A 21,910-nucleotide genomic window follows, 5' to 3' on the forward strand; every position below is an offset into this window, starting at 1 on the left:
AATATTTGGATGAATTAGCATGAGAAAACTAAAGTCAATGACACATTAACAACATCATTCCTATTTCGCACTAACGTTTATACTCCAGATGCATTAGATCAATGATATCTTGTCTCTTAAAAAAATACATTTATTTTCCAAAAAAAGAAATATTTAAAACAAAATATATGCCTACATACAACTCTCATCTGGTCAACAGGTTGGACAAAAAGAAATTGTTCCTAAAAATTGTTTTAAAAACCACTAGATGACAAGCAAACACACAAACGAGTAAACATAAAGCCAGCCACATATACTTTTTTAAGATTCTAAGCTCAGCTGCATCAAAAATATAAGTTGTATGATCATTAATCGTTTCACTCCTTCCTATCTACAATCATTTTGCTTTTCTTAGTTTTACCTTCATTGTGAAAGATAGTACTGCATAGTAATTATTTTATGACTGCACAATTTGAAATAAATATAATAAAATGTATTTTATAGAGTTTAGACAGATAATTTGGATCTACATAATTTTTCACCATTGTTCATTTTCAAATTGTTTCCATGATTATTGAAAACTATAGTAAATTACAATCATGCATTCAATTTTAGCAAAGTATTTCAACATGTATTTATAAATTTAGATGTGAAATAAAAGGCAATATTGGTTTTAGGATTCATCACTGTAAAAATGTATGTTTGGTTTTACTATCTTACCAGCTCGTGTAAAAAAGATAACAAGCACAATTTTATTCCCTTCCCCCAGATATCACTTCCTCATGTATGATACAACAAATGAAAAAAATATATAATTTTTCCTTCTCTTAAGTAGCTTTCTATTCAACCGTATCGCACCTATGTTATATGAATGGATATACAGGCATACATTCAAAGTGATGTAAACTGGACATTGAGTACAAATTCAGGCAAAAAAAAATTTTTCATGAAGGCAGATATTATAAATTCTCAAATGAAAACCATCAGTGAAAATTCCAACAGCTTGATTCATAAAGAATACGAAAAGACTTTAGAACTAAACAATTAAGAGAATTTTGTTGCTTCTTTAAACAATTATCAATTAATTGTTCTTTTGCTTTTTGTTTTTACCTGAGATGATTTTCTCCTATGATCACTTTCTTCACTTCTCATATCCATTTTAAGTTTTTCCCTAAAACAACCACAAAAGGAGAAATATCAGAACAACTGCTATCTAGGAGGAGCAACAGAGTGGATGGTGGGGAAGAAGGTAGGCGATCAAGAAGAAAACACAGTATCTCAATGGCAAAACCTTTTCAAGTATTAAAAAAAAAAAAGAAAAGGCTTGGAAGACTGAGGGCCCCACCCAAGTCTACTCATATGACATATAATGTGGTTTCAGAGTTTGCATTTGTGTGTTCGCCTGGGTTGGTGGTGTGTTCACAGTAACAGTTGTGAAAGTGAAAGGAGATGGCTGTTACAGAGGCGACTAGGTTTTGCACAATGAGGTAGTAAAAGCTGAAAGAGATTTGGATTTGGCATGGAGCTTAATAAGATAATTAAGAGTGTAGAGATTAATGGCTCCTAAAAATAACATTTAAAATAATGTTTTTTTAACTAAAGGATCTTGAAACATGAAGACAGTTTTATCAATATTAATTAAGCTTTTGAAAGTTGGTTTTCCATTAGCTGAGGCAGCACAGAGGAACGAGAGCTGTTTTGTAAATAATTAGTGAACAATAAGCAATAAACCTGATAAAACATTTTATTTAAAGGTTATCAGTAGGCGAGGTTTTTGTAATTTCCCATAATTCTTTGTAAGATTACAAAAAAGAATTCATCAGTTCTGTAGTATTTCTCTTTGCTTACCTTACATATTTTAAATATAATAAAATGTGATTTTAAAAGCATAATGGTTTAGGTTACCTAAAGTTTATTTTTTATGGAAAATATCATAGCATCAATTCTTAAAATGTAAATTATATTCTCTACATTGATATACAGTGCATATTTCAAAAGCATTATCTCTTTTTCAACATTTTTTACATGTTTAAAAAACATATTTTGTCAAAATTGAAGTGATATGCATCTGCTAATCCTTTCACATTGAACCAGGCAAAACTGCAGTTTGTTATAAAATGCTTAAATTGCTAGCAATTTACTCCTGCAAACAGACAGATTAATTAGAATGCAATGCATTTATCTGCTGAGCCAATACGTTGCTTTAAACTTAAGTTTGTATGTACTTTTTCCACTAAAATACCTACTGAATATTTCCAGCATTCTTTGCAACTGCTCTAGGACAAATACTTCTTTTAAAATGTACTTTAAAAGAGAGTATTATTAAGGAACAAGCTTCTTTTCTACTTAGCAACTGAGAACATGATCTTTTCATCCCTATTTCTATTCTACTGAAATCCTTGTAGATAATTTAAGTATAACATCCCCCAAACTCATTTTAGTTATCACTAGTTTAATGCACATGCCAGTTTGATCTTTTTGAGTTCAAAAAGTTTCTTAATTCACCTTTCAAATTTTAAATCACATAAAAGATTTTACGTTCTTTCCCAGCAAGGTCTAAATACTCATTTTTCTTAGCAGAAACTAATACTGGATACACAAAGCACAGATAACACATTAATGTCTTTCTAAAACTTCGGTGTATAACAAAAAAAACATTTTCAGAGATTTTTTTTTCTATTTTTACTTTAGTTTCTATTCTAATCAAGATTAGAGCAAGAGAGTAAAAGGAAAAAAGTTTAGAGTAAAGTGTGTGATGAGTTAAATAAGAGTGAACTGAAAGTTCAAGGATCCCCTTTTTATAACAGTAGGCTTAAGAAGAAACAACAACAAAAAAGTTATACCTGATATGAAAGGTGCGATTTCACCAAGAGCAATGTATTGTTAATTATGCCATATTTTTTGAAATCATAAAAATAAAGAAGGCTCATTTGATTATGTTGCCTTAAAAGCTGCTTTACCAAGCCCGAAGTCTCTGTAGTTATACAAGCCAAGTTTGCTTTTTGTTGTTTTTTTTTTTATTTGTTTTGATTTGGCTTTTTGTTTGTTTTTGTTTTTTGTTTTTTTGAGTAGGAGTCTCTCATAATTTTTTTTTTCAGAACTCTTGCATGAAGTAAGACAGATTTTTTTTTTTTTTTTTCCTTCAGGGTTCCTGTTATTTCTTAGCAAAGAAGGACGAGAGTGCTTTTCTTCTTTCTCTTCCTTCTCCGTATTCCAGGCACAAAGCACTGCGCAGAAGCTGCACCAATCCTTGCCGTCACTGGCAGCAGAATGGTAGAAGGTGGGAGAGACCAGGAATCCTTCCGGGCTGTGCTGACTTTAGAAATGAGGACTTGTACACGCTTGTCTCCCGAACCAAAGGGGTGAAAAGGCAGGATGCCAGTTTGCTACACGGCTGCAATGATCTCATGCTCACTGCTGCTGTCGTCCTGTTTGCCCAGTTCAAATGCCTGTTCATTATAAACCAAAAAAATAAATAAATAAATAACCCAACTACTTGGATTCCTCAGCAAGCAGAAAGGGCATTAACATAAAAAAAAAAATCAGCAGGGAAATGACAAAAAACAAAAAGCACACAAAATTTTAGAATTCACTTGTTATGCCTTAATATTCTGTTATTATTTTCCTTTTTTTTTTCTCCCTTCTCTCTTTTTAGAGATAAGCAGCAGAATTTATCAGGCGTGAAAGGGACAGCCTCCTGGTGGCCTGCCAAAAACCCAGAATAAAGGCGAAGTTGTGCTTCAAAGCTCAGTTGCTTGCTGAGTCTGGCTAAAGTCAAGTATTAAGATCCACCATTTTCTGAGCCATGCTAGAAAAGAAGAAAAAAGTCAGGACTGTTGCTGCTTTCCAAGTCTCCGTTGGCACCATCACAAAATCTCAGTCGTAAGGTCACATGATTCTCTGCCAAATGTAGAGTGCATTCCCATCAACCATTCTGCTGATACTGCGAAGGCAGCTATTGTCTCCTTTAGACCCAAAGTTCAGCCCACTCTTCATTGAATTAGCTGAAAAACGCATCACCTTTGGGGGCTGGGAGTCATGGAAACGTCTACCTGGCAAGCTGCCCACTTTTTCTGCCCATCAACCAGAGATGGAATTGTGCTGCCTAATGCAATGATGACTTGGAATGTGAAGAGTCGTCCAAAGTGAATCTGATTCTTGCAACGCCTGTTTCGTTTGCACAGAAAATCCTGGCTTCTTGTAGTTAAGAGAAGGGGAAAAAAATCTTTCCTACCAAAAGTGGCAAATAAAGGTCTGAACATGCCTACTCTGCAACTTTATTTCTTAACACACCCAAATGGTTCTCAAATGAAAAGACAGAATGCCCGCAAGTTTTCTGTGTTAAAGATATCCCTTCTTCTGTCTCCTTTTCCTTACAAGTGAATGCAAAGCCTGGAATGTTTGTTTTAGTCTCTCGCTTGCTTTAAGGTTAAAAAAAAAAAAAAAAAATTCTCTGAGTTGTCTTCTTCATTTTTATTACTTTTTGATTTTATCTGGCACTGCTTTTGTACTACATGGCCACCAATATCCACTAGCAACAGTGGGGATGTATTATTGCTGCAATCTACAACAAAGTGGTCCCCTGAGAGGGCCGGTTGTCTCTTCAACCACACAAAACCCTGGGTCCTGGTAATCCTCATCAGTACCTAGCACAGCTGTTGTGCAAGTTTGCCGAGATTGACACATGGGCAAAGTGTTCTTTCTGTTCCTTCACTGACTACAGTTTGCCTGTGTGGCATGAAAGATGCCTTTGAAAGATGCAGGGAGTGTATCAACAGCTCTTAGGCAATAAAATGAAATGGTTCCCCCTCCCCAATGAGTTTCCATTCCAGCATGCAATGAAAGTTCCCATGTACAAACATTTCCATACTTCCTAACAAAAGTGGAGTGAATTAAATCTTTCACAATTTCCTTAAGCAGATTCTAAAGCCAAGAAGGAAAGCAAGTATTGTTAATAGTTAAGCCAAATATACTGAATAGTTCTAAAAAGAACCACGTTCTACTCTATTAAAAATGTTTTTGCAATAATTGATGAATTTTTTCCCAAAGTATAATTGGTTTTGCAGAAAATTTAAAATCATATTTAGTGCCTTACCAAAATGATGAATTAATGTTACCCTTCCTCATATATACAAACATAAACTGAACAGTACATGACAAACGTTTAAAAAGATAATCAAACCATGGCATGCCCAATAAAAGCAAATAATATAAAATTTTCAGAGATCTAGGGAAAATATCCAAAGAACGGTTTATAGTCCTTTTTGTGCCATGTCCCTCAGGTGTCTTTCTTTAAGAGCAATAGGAGTGGATGTGCTTGTGTGTACACTCACTGATGGCAATTTCCCATTTGTAACTCAAAATACACACAATTCTAAACCAAAGAACATATCCTTGCACATTGGGGAAATTTAAAATTGCTTATTTCCCGATTGAAGTATTGTGGGCAATGTTTGTTAGAGTCCTAACCACATGCTTAAACAGTGGTGGGGAATCTAGCGTGACAGGTTCCATACCCCATGCTTCAGCACAGAACGGAGAAAGTAGATAACCCACTCATAAAAGGCGAAATTTAAATTTCTGGTCCTCATTCAATTATTTGGCAGATATTAAGTACTAATATGCTGTGGGTCTTGTGATAGGCACAGGGGAATAGCAATAAGCTAAATGAATAAGACTCCCATGTGGAAGTCACTCAATAAATACTTTCAAGTGAGAAAAGCTCACTACTAAACCAAATTGGTAGAGATCCTGAAAGAGTATCTATTGGAGACAAACTCCTTAAGAAACAAACTGGTAGAAATTGGAACAAGGAAATGAAGTGGATATTAAAATATAAATTACAGATGGAGAATTTTTCTGTCTGAGGTTTTTCCTTTTTAATACAAAATTCATTAATTAGTTTTCATGATTCTATTTAACTCTCTTAAATAATCAAATGTGAAAATTGTATGCTTCCTCCTAATTAAAAAATGAATTAAAAAGATAGAGGAAACTTTTGTTCCCAAGAAGATGTCACAGAACTAAGATTTTTATAATCCTCCCTCTAGGTTCAAGTAAAATCCCTGGACATTAGACATGAAATAAACATAAGGAAACATTTGAAAAATAAAGAGAAGATGATAAGCTATTGGGTTGCATGAACCAATAAATGACTTGGTGGCAATTTATTTCAATTTTCTTTTTGCCATATATATCCTACACTTTGAGCTGAAGAAGGCTGGAACCCAGAAATGCCAACTGTTGTAGAAAAGATAAATAATAAACTAAAACTCCAAGGAAGGCCTGTTCTTTTTAGTCAAGGGACCAAGAAAGGGGCCTCCTACAAAGATGGAAAAGACTAGTCCAGCACCACAGAAGGAACTGTGGACCCACTTCACCCACACCTGAAAATGTCAAGTAGGGAACCTCAAGACTGACCCTTGTTGAGCTATAACTAGTGACCCAAATCCATACCTTCCCCACTCAGACATGTTATAATCCAAGCCCAAGTAGGGAGTTAGGTCATTTATCCCTGTTGCAGGGGTGTGGGGTGTTAAACAAAAAGTTCCCTTCCTTTACATGCACTGTCAGTGAAGCCTAGGAGAGGAGCCTGGACTCCCATCCCCAGTTCAAAAATAAAAGGACACCTCTCTAGACACCCCTCCCCACTGAGGTAATATTAGAGGATGCCTCATAGAGAATCTAGCAATAACAAGGCCACCCCACTATCCCTGGGCACCTGAGATCATGGAGGCTACCACAGAGCAGTAATTAGCCACTCTTATCAAGGAAGTAACAAAGTACTTCTAGTCTAGTTTAGTTATTCCTCATCTAGGAGTAACTAGGAACTCTTGGATTTCAGTGTCAATGGGGGCCAATCAAGGAAACCTAGGCTTGTATCTCTTCTGGCAGTGATGAAGTGGCACATTCCCCCACCTCCCCCACTGCAGTGAAATAAAAGGAATCCAGTTTCAACAGAAAATTTAAATAAGAAAGAGAGTCTTATACAAACACCCACAATGTCCAGATTTCAATTAAAAATCATTCTTCATGCAAAGAAGCAAGAAGATGTTAAAATGAATTTTAAAAAAAGACAAGTAATACAAACACCAAGATGATAGAGCGGTTAGAATTATCTCTCAAAGATGTTAAAGCATTCATCTCATCATGAAAATGCTTTGATAAGCAACAATGGATATGACTGAAATAAAACCATTATAAATATTAGCAAAGGAATAACCAGATAGAAATTTTAGATTTTAAAATTATAGAAATTGAAATTTTAAAACTGAATGGATGTACTCAACAGAAGAGGCAAGAGAGCAAAGAGTCAGAAGGAAAAACCAAAGAAATGACCCAATCTGGTACAGAAACAAAATATACTTAAAAAAAAACAGGTAAATAGACACAAATAACTGTGAAACTATAATAAAAGATCAAACATTTGGGTCATTTGTAATTCCAGAAAAAAGGAGAAACAGAACAGTCTTTAAAAAATGCTCAAAGGAATAACTGCTGGAAAATTGCTATATTTAGCAAAAGACATACAGATTCAAGAACTCGTGCAAACCCAAACCTAATGAAATCTAAACCAAAACCAATCATAATAAAATGTATTTAAATTAAAAACAAACAAAAAATCTTGAAAGGAGCAAGAGGAAAGCACAACCTTACCTAACATGGAAAAACATTTGTGAAAATGGGTTTTTCGTAGGAAACCACAGAGGCCAAAATGAAGGGGGCACAACACTTGCACATGCTGAAAGAAAAAACTGTCAACCCAGAATCTTATTATATTCAAGAATAAGATCCTTTAGAAATTAAAAAGAAATCAGGACATTTTTAGTTCAAGAAAAGTAACAGAATTTTTTGCCTGGAAACCTATCCTAAAAGAATGACTAGGAAGTTGTCTACACAACTGATAAAAGAAGAAAACTTGGAACTTTAGAAAGGAAGAAAGAATTCCCTAAACACAAATAAGGTTAAATGTAATAGATTTTCCTTCTCTGGAATTTTCTAAGTCATGCTTGAAGGTAGAAACCAAAAATGTTGCACCAACTGTCTGATGTGAATCTAAACATATACATAGAAAATATTTAAGACAATTATATTATAAATGAATGATTAAAGATACAAAGATTGAAGTAAGGTACTTTAACAGAATTGGCAAAATGAAGGCATTGAAGGACTATGAAAGTTATGATTTATGTAATGTAATACATAAAGCAATCTCTAACAAAGAAATACACTAAAAATTCTAGTTATATAAAAGTTCTTGAAATTCCAAAACATTGTCTGGAGAGAGAAAAATCATCAAGAAGAGAAATCAGAAAAAATGAAAACAAGGAGAATAAATGGAAAACAAAAAAAATGGTGGATTAAAACAAAAAAATTGAAATAAATGCAAATTGTATGAATAATATATATTATATTATTATTAGTAATAAAACGGTAGAAATTTAACCAGTGGATTAAAACAATTATATGCTCTTTTCAATGAACTCAAATATAACAATATGTTCAGGTTGAAAAGGAAAGAATGGGAAATATGTATATCACATAAAGATCAATCAAAAGAAAGCAAGGGTACCTTTATTAATATCAGGTGGAATAAACTGTGAAGGAAATAAAATACCAGGGATAGATATGTCATATAATGACAAATGGAACAATCCAAAGCAAAACACACAACAACTATCTGTGCATGCACCAAACGAAAGAGCCTTAAAATGCATAGAGTAAAATCTAATAAAACAGAGAAAGAAAAAATTCACAATGAGAGTTGTATACATTTTTCAAAAAGTGACAGAACAAACAAAAAATAGTAAGGGTGTAGAACTCAACCAATAGGGTCCAATTGACATTTATAAAATGTAGCACCAAACTACAGTGAATTGCACATTGTTTTCAAGTGCCAGAAACATATTTCAAGATATGCCACATCCTGGTACATAAGGCAAGTCTCAACAAATTAAAAATAATTGAAATCATACAAAGGGTGTTTTCTGACTACAGTGCAATTAAACAAAAAATCAAATAAAAAAAGATACTAGGAACAAATTCAAAAACTTAGGAATGATTCAACACATATCTAAATAATTTAAAGATCTAAGAGGAAGGTCTCAAGTGATGAAGAACTACATTGGAAAGCCTGAAAGTGAAAATACAACATAAAAAAAAAATGTGGGATACAGTCACAGCAGTGCTTAGAGGAAAATTAATAGCACTATATATATACATTGAAAAAGACAAAAAATCTTAAACTATAAATGAAACTCCAATATCAAAAGCCAAGAATAATATAAGCAAAATAAACTTGATGTAGATAAGGGAGGAAACAAAATAAGTAAACAAACAAATGAAGTTGAAAACAGAAAAAAATAGGGAAAATCAATAAAACAATGATTTGATTCTTTGGAATCAAATCTCTGTTGTAATATTGTCCTATAGTTTTCAAGATGTTACCATTGAGAAAAGTTGGTTAAACATACATCATACCTCTCTGTTTCATTTCTTACAACTGTGTATGGGTCTATAGCTATAGCTATCTCAGACTAAATAGTCTAATTTTTAAAAGTAACAAATAGACCAAGGTCATTGCTTTTGCTGGTTATTTGCACCTGCTTGTGTTGTTACAAAGAAAAACTCAAACTGAAAAACTTGAAGATGCCTGCTAGTTTATTGAATTGAAGTTACAGAGAAGTCTTTAATAAACTATGATTTGATCAGGTAGGAAAACCAGGTTGGTGAGTGTTCTAAATGAGGAAATAGCAAATTTCTCCAAGGGCTAGATAATAAATGCCTCACAAGCTATAAGTCATATGATCTCTGTCCCAATTGCTCAATTCTTCTGTTGCAACATAAAAACTGTCAAAGACAATATGTAAATGAAAGAACATGGCACAGTTCCAATAAAACTTTATTTAAGGACAACAATTTAAATTTCCTCAATTTTCACATTATAAAATATGTTTTTAAAACTTTTTTTTCAAACATGTATCAGTGTAAAATGCATTCTATGTAGCTAGCCAAAAACAGGTCACAGATTTGGAAGTTTACTGACCTCTGAGCTAAATTACTTTTAATCGTATATTGTCCCTGATTCAGTTTTGCTTCTTTTTTATGTTCATCTTGATCATCTCCATTTCCAAAATTGCTAAAAGCTCCCATTTAGAAATTCCCCCTCAATGTTCTTCCTTTATCAATACTGTTTGTGGGTCAAAGAGAATTTTTATTGGATAAAATTATCTCCCCAAGATCATCTCTTGTTTAGATTTCTTCATAATATTAGTGAGAAATACTATTGATTTTTCAGGGCCTCTTTGATTCTACATGCCTTAAAAATCATTAAAAGAGCAAATTATGTGAGGCAAACTAGTTGAAAGATTCAGAAATTATGGTTGTAGAAGGTGCTTGCATAATGGTGGCTGGAGGGAGAGTTAGTATGGAAAGTAAGAAAAAATCAGTTGATGGCAATAATAAATTAAATTAAACCAAATCAGAAAAATTAAAATTATTTCAGCACAAAGAGAAATTTAGAAGCAAAAGCTAGAAGGGTTAAGGATAGTAGGTAATAATAATAATTTTGAAGTCATAATTCTTCACTGAGGTCATGTGGATAAAAAATGGGCTTCCAAAGAAATTGTTATTTTTGTGAAACATAATGTTTTCCTTTACAGTGCTTCAAGACATTATAATTGGCACTTAAGTTCATATTAATGAAGACCACTCTTGAGTCCTCAGAGAGTACTCACTGGGATTTTTGAAAAAATTAAAATAAGTAGACAGAGAACAAATCATTTTTTTGAATCAACTGACTTCAAGTAATTATTGTGAAAAATTAAACTGCTCAATTTTTTTACTCCTATGATCAATTCAACACCAATGTTCATTAAGATATCATGACCAGCCTCTTTTTTATCAGATGGGAGCTGATATAAACATCAATCGGAATGAGAAGTTTTAAATAAACATGACTTCTTAAATCAACTATAAAATAAGGTTTGTCATTACTGACATGAGTTAATCTGTACACTTAAGTCATACTCAATGTTTACAATGTAGATATGAAACAACAATAGTAATATTTCTGAGCACCTCCAAAATATAGCTATGGTGCTAAGCAATTTACGTGAATTTATTTGATTGCTGTTAAAAGTCTGTTTCTCTTATCCAACTATTATGATCATGAACATATTCCTACAAGTACAGATCTATGCTAGTGTAACACTGTCCATCATGCACAGAGGAAAAGAGTGGTAACAAAAGTGTTTTATGTGGCTTAGGGTTTTAATCAATACTTTTGTAGTAATTGTGGAATTTAAAATTTCAATTTTACTTTTCCAAAATAGAGAAGCAACATAACACATAATTTTCCACATATGGGTATTTACTAAACAATTTTTAGAATGCCTCTTTTTCTGCTCTAGCAGATCTGGACATTCTCAGACCTACAGACTTAGCCCTTAAGTAAGTAGCAAATTCTTTGGGGCTTTGGCTGGTTTAAGAATTTAGGGTAACAAGATTATCCATCTGAGACCACATAAACAAGATCATAATGGTCTGAAATAAACTGATGTATGTAAAAATTTCAAAAATGAAGTCAATATATTCAAAATGTAGAATATATGTCATATATACTCTCTTTCCATGAGATTTCAAATGAAATCTAGAGTTACATTGAGTTAGAAGAGATAAATCATGTCATGCTTAAAATTAACAAATTTGAGTAAAGACGTTATAGACCAGTAAAACTATAAGTTGCCTTATTAATTTAACTTTGTTTAATAATAGCATTTAGGTTAACTATGCATGACATTTTATTTACTGGTTCCTATTCTAAGTGAGGCTCACATATCACACATAGCTGTCTTGAAAGTCTGGTATCTTTCTTAACCATTAGGAGTTATGCCTAATGTATTAACTAACTCAAATTTCAAAGAGAACGTAGGGCTATAAGAACCTCCATTTAGCAAAATGGAAGTTTTAATTACAAGTTAAGTAACAAAACCATAAATATACAAGACATTTCTTTCCACTTAATAGAAAGTACCTTCAGGGCCTTCTTGACTTGATATCGAATATATGCATGAATTTGTCAAATGCATCATCTGAAATAAATGGTAAGTCCACTGAGGAGAGGTGGAGCATGAGCCAGTCAAGTCAATCAAGACAAGAGCCCATTCCAGCTCTGAGGCAGTAATTGGGATATTGGTTTCAGGATCTCTGAAGGAAAACTTAAATCTATGTATGCTCAAATGCCTTACATAAAAGGCGTATTATTTACATATAACCTACACATATCCTCTCTTATATTTAAATCATCCCTAGACTCTTATAATACCTAGTATAATGTAAATGTTATGCAAATGGTTGTTATACTGTAGTGTTCATGGAGTAATAAGAAAAAAGTCTGCATATATTCAGTACAGATGCAATTTTTACTTTTTAGAATTTTCAATCTATGGTTGGTTGAATCAGTAAAAATGGAATATGAATATGGATTCCACTGTGTTTATGGGTATGAACTTTTGAATTGAGGATACCTGTTCAACATTTCCTCTTAGCCATTGGATTATTTGTTAAAATATTTCTGTGAAATTAGAACATGATTAGGCCATGTCTAAGTAAGTATAATGTAAAAATCTTAAAGAATCAAAAAAAAAAAAAAAAAGGAATGCTTAATTAATACCATCTGGAAAGTCAGAAGTAATCCATTCTACAACTAAGGTGTCTGTGTGCACTTGTATTTTCTTTTGTTTCCCCCAGGAGTGGTGAACAAAAGGGCACTTAACCACTGGGTTACATCTCAGTCCTTTGTATTTTTGTATTTAAGACAGAGTCTTGCAAAGTTGCTGAGGGTCTTGAGAAATTGCCCAGGCTTGTTTTGAACTTGCATAGAAGGCCTACAGAGTGTTTCATACATACAACTTGATTGTTTACCCCTAAAGTAGAGTCTTTACTTTTGTACATTTTATATTGCATATTTTATACTGTATTTTTATCTTTATTTTTAATTTCACTGGTTTCACTTAGTTTTCTTTCTTTGTTTCTATAAGGATATCAACCTTCTCCTATCTAGCAGGGCCTTTGCCAAGGTCACATTTACTGATTTAAATCTTATGCAGCCTAGGGGGGGAAAATAGATTAATGAAGCAATTAGAATGGTGTCATGGTTGTCTTCATTCTTATAATATTTAATAAATAATCAGTACTGCATATGTGCAAATAGCTATGCAAGAAATAATCCCATGTCTTCCAAAAGCTTAAGATCTTGAAGAAAAGGTAAAACGTCAAAAGTTCTTTAACATGAGGCCAGATATAAAGAGAAGGTTGGGTAAGAATGAATGGAAAAAATAATTAGAATTGCTTTATGTGCATTGAGAGACTGGTGGTTAAAAATCAAGAACAACTTGACATATTTCAAAATTTATTACTATTACGAGCATTATAAAAATCATATACTCTTTGGGTCATGTATTACAAGGTTTAGTCTGACATTCCAGTGTGATAGTATTTAGACAGCATCCAATGAAGCAAATTTTTAGTGTAGAATCTATTTGAGTTCATAGGTGGTAACATAATTCACTTTTGGAGAATATAGAAATAAATATGAAAAATTTCACTTGTAACATATACATTAATAAAATCATTATTGCATGTGTTTTGATCATATAAATCAAAAATACTACAAGGCAGATTATGTACCTTGACCATGTTGTTGAAGTTATTTTGAAATGTATTTCTAGGAAACAAAGCCCATGTTTCTTAGTCCAATGTATTTCCTTATTATTTGAGAATGGAAAATGATATGAAGAGAAGTGTGTGTTTGCATGTGTGTGTGTGTGAGACAGAGAGAGAGAGAGTGAGATATTACAGTTAAATAATTATAACATTTTTATTTTAATTCAATTTAAAAAAGAAAAGAGTATTTTTTCATTTGTTAATTTAAGACTCTGAAGAGTGGAAGCTAGTTAGCTAAACTAAAAGTAAAATCTAGATATGCTGAGTTTATACTTTGGTTTAAACAATAATCCAACAACTTGGAACTGAAATTGTTTTAGGAAATATATCTTTGACTACCATCTGAGTTGGGGTCAGAATAAACTATTTAATTGTGTTTGCTTTATTTAGTTCACAAAAAATGCATCTATGTTCACTGTATTTACCTGAAATTATTTTAATCTGATAATAGTGACTATTAGAAGATAAAACCACTTCTACAAGGATGTGGAAAATTGTAGAAGTGGGTTTCTTTCCATAGTTCCAGATTTTTGTGCTTGCTAGTAGTAAAGGGAAATAACTGTCAGTTTAATTAAATGCAATTTGTCTAAAATGTTGGCTGAAGATACAGCCAACAGAATAAGAAAATCTTTACTGGCACTCTTGTGACACAGAATTAATATTTAGAATATATAAAGAATTTAAAAACTCAACACCAAAAAAAAAAAAAAAAACCCAAACAACCCATTCAATGAATTTACAAACTAAACACACTTCTTGAAAGATGTACAAACAGTTAAGAGTTATATTAAAAAATGTTCAATATCTCTAGCTTCAAGGAAATAATAATCAAAAATTCACTGAGATTTTTCTCAGTGATGGTAATCATCAAGAATACAAATAACAATAAATGCTGGTAAGGATATGGTGAAAGAGGAACTCTTACATACTGTTGGTGGAAATGTACATTAGTATAGAAACTATGGGCATTCCTCAGACCAGGAACCACCATATGAGCCAGCTATACCACTCCTTGGTATTTACCCAAAAGAATTTAAGTCAGCATACTGAAGAAATGCATGCATACCTATATTTATAGCAGCACAATTCACAGTGGCCAAGTGATAGAACCAAGCTTGGTGTCTGTCAACAGATGAATGGATAAAAAAAGTTATATATTTACACAATGAAGATTTATTTAGCATAAAGAAGACAAAATTATGTTATTTGCAGGAAAATGGATGTAACTGGAGAGCATGGTGTTAAGTGAAACAAGCCAGACTCAGAAAATCAAGGGGTCATATGTTTTCCTTAATATGTGGAAGCTAGAGAAAAGGAAAGAAAAGTATCTCATTAAAATGGAAGGCAGATGAGTGGGGAAAGAAATCAGCAGGAGGGAAGAGGGAAGGTAGTAGGGAATTAAACTGATAAAATTATGTTGTGCACATGTATGAATATATCACATTGAAATCTACTATTCTATATAGTTATTATGCACCAACTAATGAAAAAATTCAGACAAAAAATGATAAAAAAAGAAAAAACCCACATCACAATGTTTATGTCATAATGTTCTGGCTCATTTACTGAGATAAATTTCAACAGAGGCTGGAAAACTGTGTGGAAGGATCCTATAGAAGAGATTATGCAGTTGAGACTGAGGGTAAGACCCATTAACTCGAGGACCTTTCTGTGTTGTAACCCTGGGTAAATCATTTAATCCACCTGTATGCACTTTCTTCTTCTTTGCAATAGGAACAAAGGCAATAATTACCTCATTGGGTTGTTGAAAAGATTAAATAAATAAATTTGCCCAAAGGGAATAGAACATGTCTACTACACAGCAAGAATTAAATAATGTGAGCTATTAGAATCTTTTTTTAAGCCTCAGAGCTTTACACCCAATTGAAAATATTTATTAACAAAAAGCTGTCTAGCAAAATTTCCCAGCAGCAGTCCTTATAAAGGTCAATGATGCTGCCATTATTGTAGGTTTATATCATGCTATATTTTATATATATTATGCCATTAAACATCTTTAAACATTAAGCAAGGCAGGTGCTATTATTCTCTTATACAGACCAATAGACTGAAGGTCAGAGTGATTAAAATACCTAAGGTAGTATATCTTTTATATAAAACCAAGGAACACAGTTCAGTTGATTCCTATCCAAGGGCTACTTTTTTTTTTTTTTTTTTTTTTTTTTTTTTTTTTTTTTTTACTAAGCATCCTCATGCTGATTTTTATAAAAAGAACATCTGCTTGTTGCAATTTTTTCCTTCCTGCCCATCCCATTTCTTTCTCCACAGCCTCCTTCACTCACCCTCCTACCCAGCTGCATCCTGAAGGTAGGAGGAAGAGGAGGAGGCACACAAAATAAAATTCTTTCCTGTAAAATTGTACTGAATATTGCTAGTCTAGTTTCAAACACACTGTACTTTTTTGGCAGAAAGGATAAAATTCACTGAAAGTCAGTAAATATTTTCGAGTTTGGTGACTTTTTGGTTATTTGGACTAAATATTTCTTGTACATGGAAGAACAGGAAGAATTTGTGGAGTTCTGCTGTGTGGTAAGTGCTTAATGAAAATCATTCATTAAGAATTCAGGGTGAATTCAATTTTATCAACATTATAAACAGACATACCAAAAAATGTTCTTTGTGATCATTTTCCTCAAAAAGGGCCAATTTTTGAAAGTATTATTTATAGATATTCCTATATAATTTTGAACTTTCCCAATTAAATTTTATTTCTTTCAAATGTAGTCAAATCACTTTTGTTCATTACTTCTCCAAAGATCAAATTGAATCTATAAAGAACAATGAGGTTGCATGTATTATTAAAGGGACCTATGTGAACCTAGACATGTGTGAATCTCAGATTTCATCCAGCTCCAAACATCTATCCATTTTAAATGGAAAATTGGGGTAGCATTCTGAATTTAATCAATATCTGTACACAAACTCAGGTATTTTTAACTTTTGTTTCGTTTGGTTTAATAAACCACAAACGATATGTAGGATTCTTAAAGATTTTCAAACAAAATTTCCACTTTAACTTGATTAAATAAAGTTTTATTTATTTAAAATATACAGTGTTGTCTGATATTTCCTTTTTAAAAAAATTTAGTTAATCTGCAACACAATATCACTTAAAGCAAATTAGAAGCCTAGAAAAGCCAAAAGAAAACATACAATTATCCTATAAGACTGCACTGCATTTATTTAAATAGTAATTGCAACTTAGTAATTTAATGGAAAATTGTGAATCTAGGGTAATTATTGGAGCATTTTTCTTTCCTAGAGGAATAACACACTCTGTTCGAATCTGTATTAATTCAAGATGACTGAAGACATATGGAGTTTAGATAAAATGTATTCTTGCACTTGATGGTGATCATGAAACCTCATATTTAGATAAACTGCCATGTGTGTGAAAGTATTATGACAGGAGTTTTCGGTTCAATTCATGAAATTAAATAATTTAGTCTATTGTTTTAATAACTGAAATTCAGTTATATTCAGTCAAATATTGCAGCCAAATTAAATAAGAAAAGAGACTAAGACAAAATTGATTATTAGAAATTTTCTTATGAGAGGGAAGAAGACAGAGAGGAAAACACATTGAAAAAGGACCCAAATGGTAATATTTAATAACTTAATAAGGGAGAGATTTCTTTAAGTTCTAAACAAAGTTAATGCCTTTATACTGATGTAATAATATAATCATTTGCTTGGAAAAGAATAAACAAATGTTTTCAATAACTAAAATCTTTCTATGTCTCTATTATTTGCTGGACAGAAACCATTTGGGGGTTCTGAATCCTATACTGGTAAGTATTTTTATGTATTTAAATTTGGAGAAATATTTCATCAAAATACTTCAGGAGTGGAGGAGAGATTATCTTGTTGAATCATAGAGTCAGCTTCATGAGGGCAAGGATAACTATCATGTGCTCACTCTTATGTCACCAGTGCTGGTCAAAGAGTACCTGGTCACAAAAGTCACACTCTAATTATTTGTCAAATCACTGAATACTTAGCTGTTTTCACTTCCATAAACAAGTTAATTCTCCAAGGCAGTTCTTCTGCTTGCAAAGTATTATAGTTTTACGCCAAAACTTAAACTAAATAATATCTTTATTGACTAAAAAAAATTCTGAAAGAAATTGAAAAATGTGGACTTACTTTATAAAAATCACTAATAGAATTGTAGTCATTCATGTTCAAAATAATAATTGCAGCAATGAAAACATATGCACAAATTTTTCTTTACATCTTGTAATAAACATTATAAAATACCAAACTGCTTCCAATAGGTCTACAACTATTTCCCCTTTATATATCATGTATTGATAGTATTTTTTGTTTTTTTAGCAAACATAACTTAAGAATAAATTCTCTCTTCATCATTAGTAATAAACTATTATAAAACCTTACTGCAAATAACTTGGTCACACTATGATTTTGATGAGTATTTTCTAACCTTAAATTTGCTAAATACCAGTTATATGGGATTCCCTGTCCAATTATGGGATACCCTCTGATAAAGTCAAACATTGAAGAGCTGAAGTGCATTGTGATTCCCCAAAGAGAACATGTCTCACAGGGTTTAAAAGACATATTTGACCACAGAACATTTTTTCAAAAAATAAGATATTTTATTAGACTAATGTTACATAGTTCAGCTTATCTTTAACGATAAAGAATTAGTAAAATGAATTACTTCTGCAAATATTTAGATTTTCAATTTGGCCTTTCTATTATAGTATGTAGATATTTCCAACCAAAACATTTCTTTATGATTATAATGTTTATGATCACAATATGGCAGACATCACAGGAACTATCCCGACACACAATTTTGGGAAATCATTGGGAAAGACCACTATACTATATAACTACATTGATTCTCAATAAATTCACAATTATTTACCATAATACATAGACTAAGTCACACTTTATGGCATTTCTTTTCTTTTCTTTTCTTTTTATGTTTGCCATTTAATTCATTTTTAAAATATTATATAAGTAAAGTGAGGTAAAAAGAATTATTTTCTACTCCTGATATTTTTTTCCATATGAAACAAATCAGGGCTCTCTTATCAGAGACCTAATACTGTTTGTAAGAAAAAAAAAAAAAAATCCTGTCCATGCATGGGTTAACCTCTATTCTTCCCTTTTTTATTTTTCTTGGGGTATGACTTTCCTACAAAATAATTGTCAGAGGGCAAAATGAAGTTGGTCCCATTGGAGAGAACTATGTTCTAATCTGAATGAGTGGGTGAAATTTTGAGGTTAGTGATAAAGAAGCTCATTATCTGTGGGTCTAACTACACCTTCTGATCTAGTCTTTTTTTTTTTTTTTAATAACTTTATTTATTTATTTTTTTGTGGTGCTGAGGATCAAATCCAGTGCCTCACATGTGCGAGGCAAGTGCTCTACCACTGAGCCACAACCCCAGCCTTGATCTAGTCTTTATTTGATACAAATTTGATATTTTGACCTTCCATCTGCCCTCTCCTCTCCTTCCTTTGTCTTATTTCACAGTTGATTCAGAACTCACAGTAGGCAGTAGGGTGCTTATCAGACTCCTTAAAGGCCCTTGCAATACCAGACTTGGCAATTTAGTGAGGCCCTAAGCAACTTAGCAAAATCCTGTCTAAAAATAAAATAAAAAGGGCAAGGATGTGGTTCAGTGGTTAAGGACCTGTGGGTTCAATCCTGGTTAAAAACAACAACAACAACAACAGACTTGCAATCTACCAAAGAAAAATCAAGATGTGAGAATATGAGAATGACAGATTTTGCTTGCCTTGCAATGTAAAATAGATTCAATTTGTGATTATGAATTAGTTATTTTTCAAGCTACCTTTAGATAATTCTTAGTATTTAGTTCTCAATGTGTCATCTGAGGCCACAGGACATTTCCTATGTGTTGTTCCCAGCATACTGAGTGCGTAGCTAATGCTTTCTTCATACATGAACATTTTTGACACATCATTAACAAACAGATACTGTGTAGAACTGAATATCTATTCCAGGCTTGTGGTTGAATTTCCTTTCTCTTGGCCCAGTTTCCTTATGGTCAGTGGCATGCAGCTATGAGATAGTTGGCCTGTGTTTGAACTGTAGTCTGTGACCCAGGAAAAGAGCAAAACTCATTGGCCCACACGGGGAAGAAACCCAGGCTTTGGCCTCATTAGCTCCATGATTCAACCAACTGAGCTAATTAACCACAGATGCACAATTACCAGGCTGATTCTACTTTTTGAAGAATTATAGTATAGGTTGACAAATATTATCAAAATGCATTAGAATAAATTTGGATGGGCTCTATTAAGTATGTTTGTAAGTAAAAAAAAAAAAAATTCTCATTGCTTTCTTTTACAGAAATCAGAATATCACTGTGGTAACTACCTGCAAAAAAAGTTAATCTAGAATGAAATATATAATGATGTTACCCCTCCTCCTTGTGTCCCACACTCCACTACACACAAATGTATGTCAAATATTCAGTGGTATTCTTAAACTCTCCTGTGGACCTCTGATAGTAGATGGTTGTATCAATAATATTTATGACCAGTTGCCTTTGATTTCATTAATTGGTTCTTGTAATTATGAAACAGTTCTTCAATGTCTTTCTAAAGAGTTTCATACTCCTCACCCACTGACCACCTCTTATTTCTATACTTGCATTGTCTCTTCCTACTATACTGAAATACTATAATGAAATGTACAACCTCTTGAAAAAATAATTGTAAACATAAATAAGCACAGTGAAATAATTTTCAAATCAAAATATCTACTGCTAGAGTGTCCTGAGAATTCATATCTATGTAACTTGTGATCAGTACAAACAAAATATTAAGGGTTTGCTCCATTATGCTGAGGCTACTTGGATGACCTGTACCCTAATCAGAAGTAAAAGATGACTTGACCTTCCCCAAATTCTTTTTCCTATATTTTCTCTGTTTATAAGACAATAAGATATTTGTTCCTTTTTGAGCTTAAGAAATATACGATTCTTTTTTGAACATTCTCTGAATAAAAATTAAATCATGTATAAAAATCTAACTTGTAAAATTTAAGTATAGTTTCTCACAAATTTTTTATATATTTGTGATGTTCTTATGAAAATAAATTCTTTACATGAAGACTTGTCAGTTAAACTTTATGCTCATATTTGGAGGAACAATTTCAAGTTTCTGATTTAAATCTATACCAAATCAATTTGTATTAATTCAGCATAACTGGAATTTTTAAAAATTGACCTATCTCAAGGCTTTTATGTAAACAAGTGACTTTATTTGAATTTTCTTTTTCATATGGTATAATCTGGTACAGTCAATTTTTGGTCTTTGTATTTTGATTTGGCATTTTAAATATGCTTTATACTTGCCTGCTCAAGACCATTCATTTTCTGAAATAGTCAACCAAACTATCAAAACACCTATTTAATGTTGTTGTGCTCTTTACGTATCATTTGCTATTTTCAGTGTTTATAGGAACCTCTTTTTCCCCGGGGTTCTGGTACTAGTTCACTTCTTCCATCTCAATGTCCTCATCTAAACTATTTACAACTTTCCTCTCATCATCATAAACAAAGAAGCCTTTTTTTTTTTTTTCTTTAGGCAGGCAATCCCCACAGTGACGATTATACTTTAATTATCATTATATCTGCATGAAACTGATAGACAAATTGGCCCCAAACTAAGTATTCCCAATGTAGTTTAAATCTGTATCTCCCCTCAAGCTTTGTTAGGTATTTCAGAACCAAAGGTGATTAGGCTACCTGTCAGGATCATACCAAAGATGTAACACATTTTTTCTTTAGGCAAGTTCAACTCAGAAAGAGAAGCTTTATCCTCTCCTTTAAAAAATGAAAGTGCTATACTATATTGCCCAAAGCAAATTCCTAGAGATTTTAAAATATGTGTCCCTAGTGGCTTTCTAAAATAGAAATTGCAATCACAAGGTTAAAAGAGCCCTACTTTGTTCATTAAATAATATTCAAACAATATTTTACTTACGTCTCTGGAATACTTAGCTGATTGACAACACAGAGATAATTTGATTACAGAAACATACCCATAAATATCTATTATGTAAAAACATTCTTTTCAGATCTGTATAACTGGCAAAGATAGGCTTATGAATACACAGAGACTTGGTATAAGGTTGTCTAAATGTCCGAGGGGGAAAAGCATATTAAAAGTAATCTTT

General features: G+C 32.4%; 1 protein-coding gene across 10 annotated transcripts in view; it reads right to left on the minus strand.

Annotated features, from left to right (window-relative positions):
• The window catches only part of LOC306638119 (uncharacterized protein), a 734,580-nt gene that overhangs the window by 247,817 nt on the left and 464,853 nt on the right, over positions 1-21,910 (minus strand). For 9 of the 10 annotated variants that reach the window (XR_013757357.1, XR_013757358.1, XR_013757359.1 and 6 more), the window contains 2 exons: positions 2,823-3,428; positions 238-1,150 (listed from right to left, as the gene is read on the minus strand). The gene's annotated coding sequence lies outside the window, so the exon portion shown is untranslated. Of the gene's footprint in view, positions 1-237; positions 1,151-2,822; positions 3,429-21,910 lie in introns of those variants that run through there. The other variant, XM_079101234.1, reaches the window with a different exon arrangement.

Source organism: Sciurus vulgaris (assembly GCF_902686455.1).
Source record: "Sciurus vulgaris genome assembly, chromosome: 10".
NCBI lineage: Eukaryota > Metazoa > Chordata > Mammalia > Rodentia > Sciuridae > Sciurus > Sciurus vulgaris.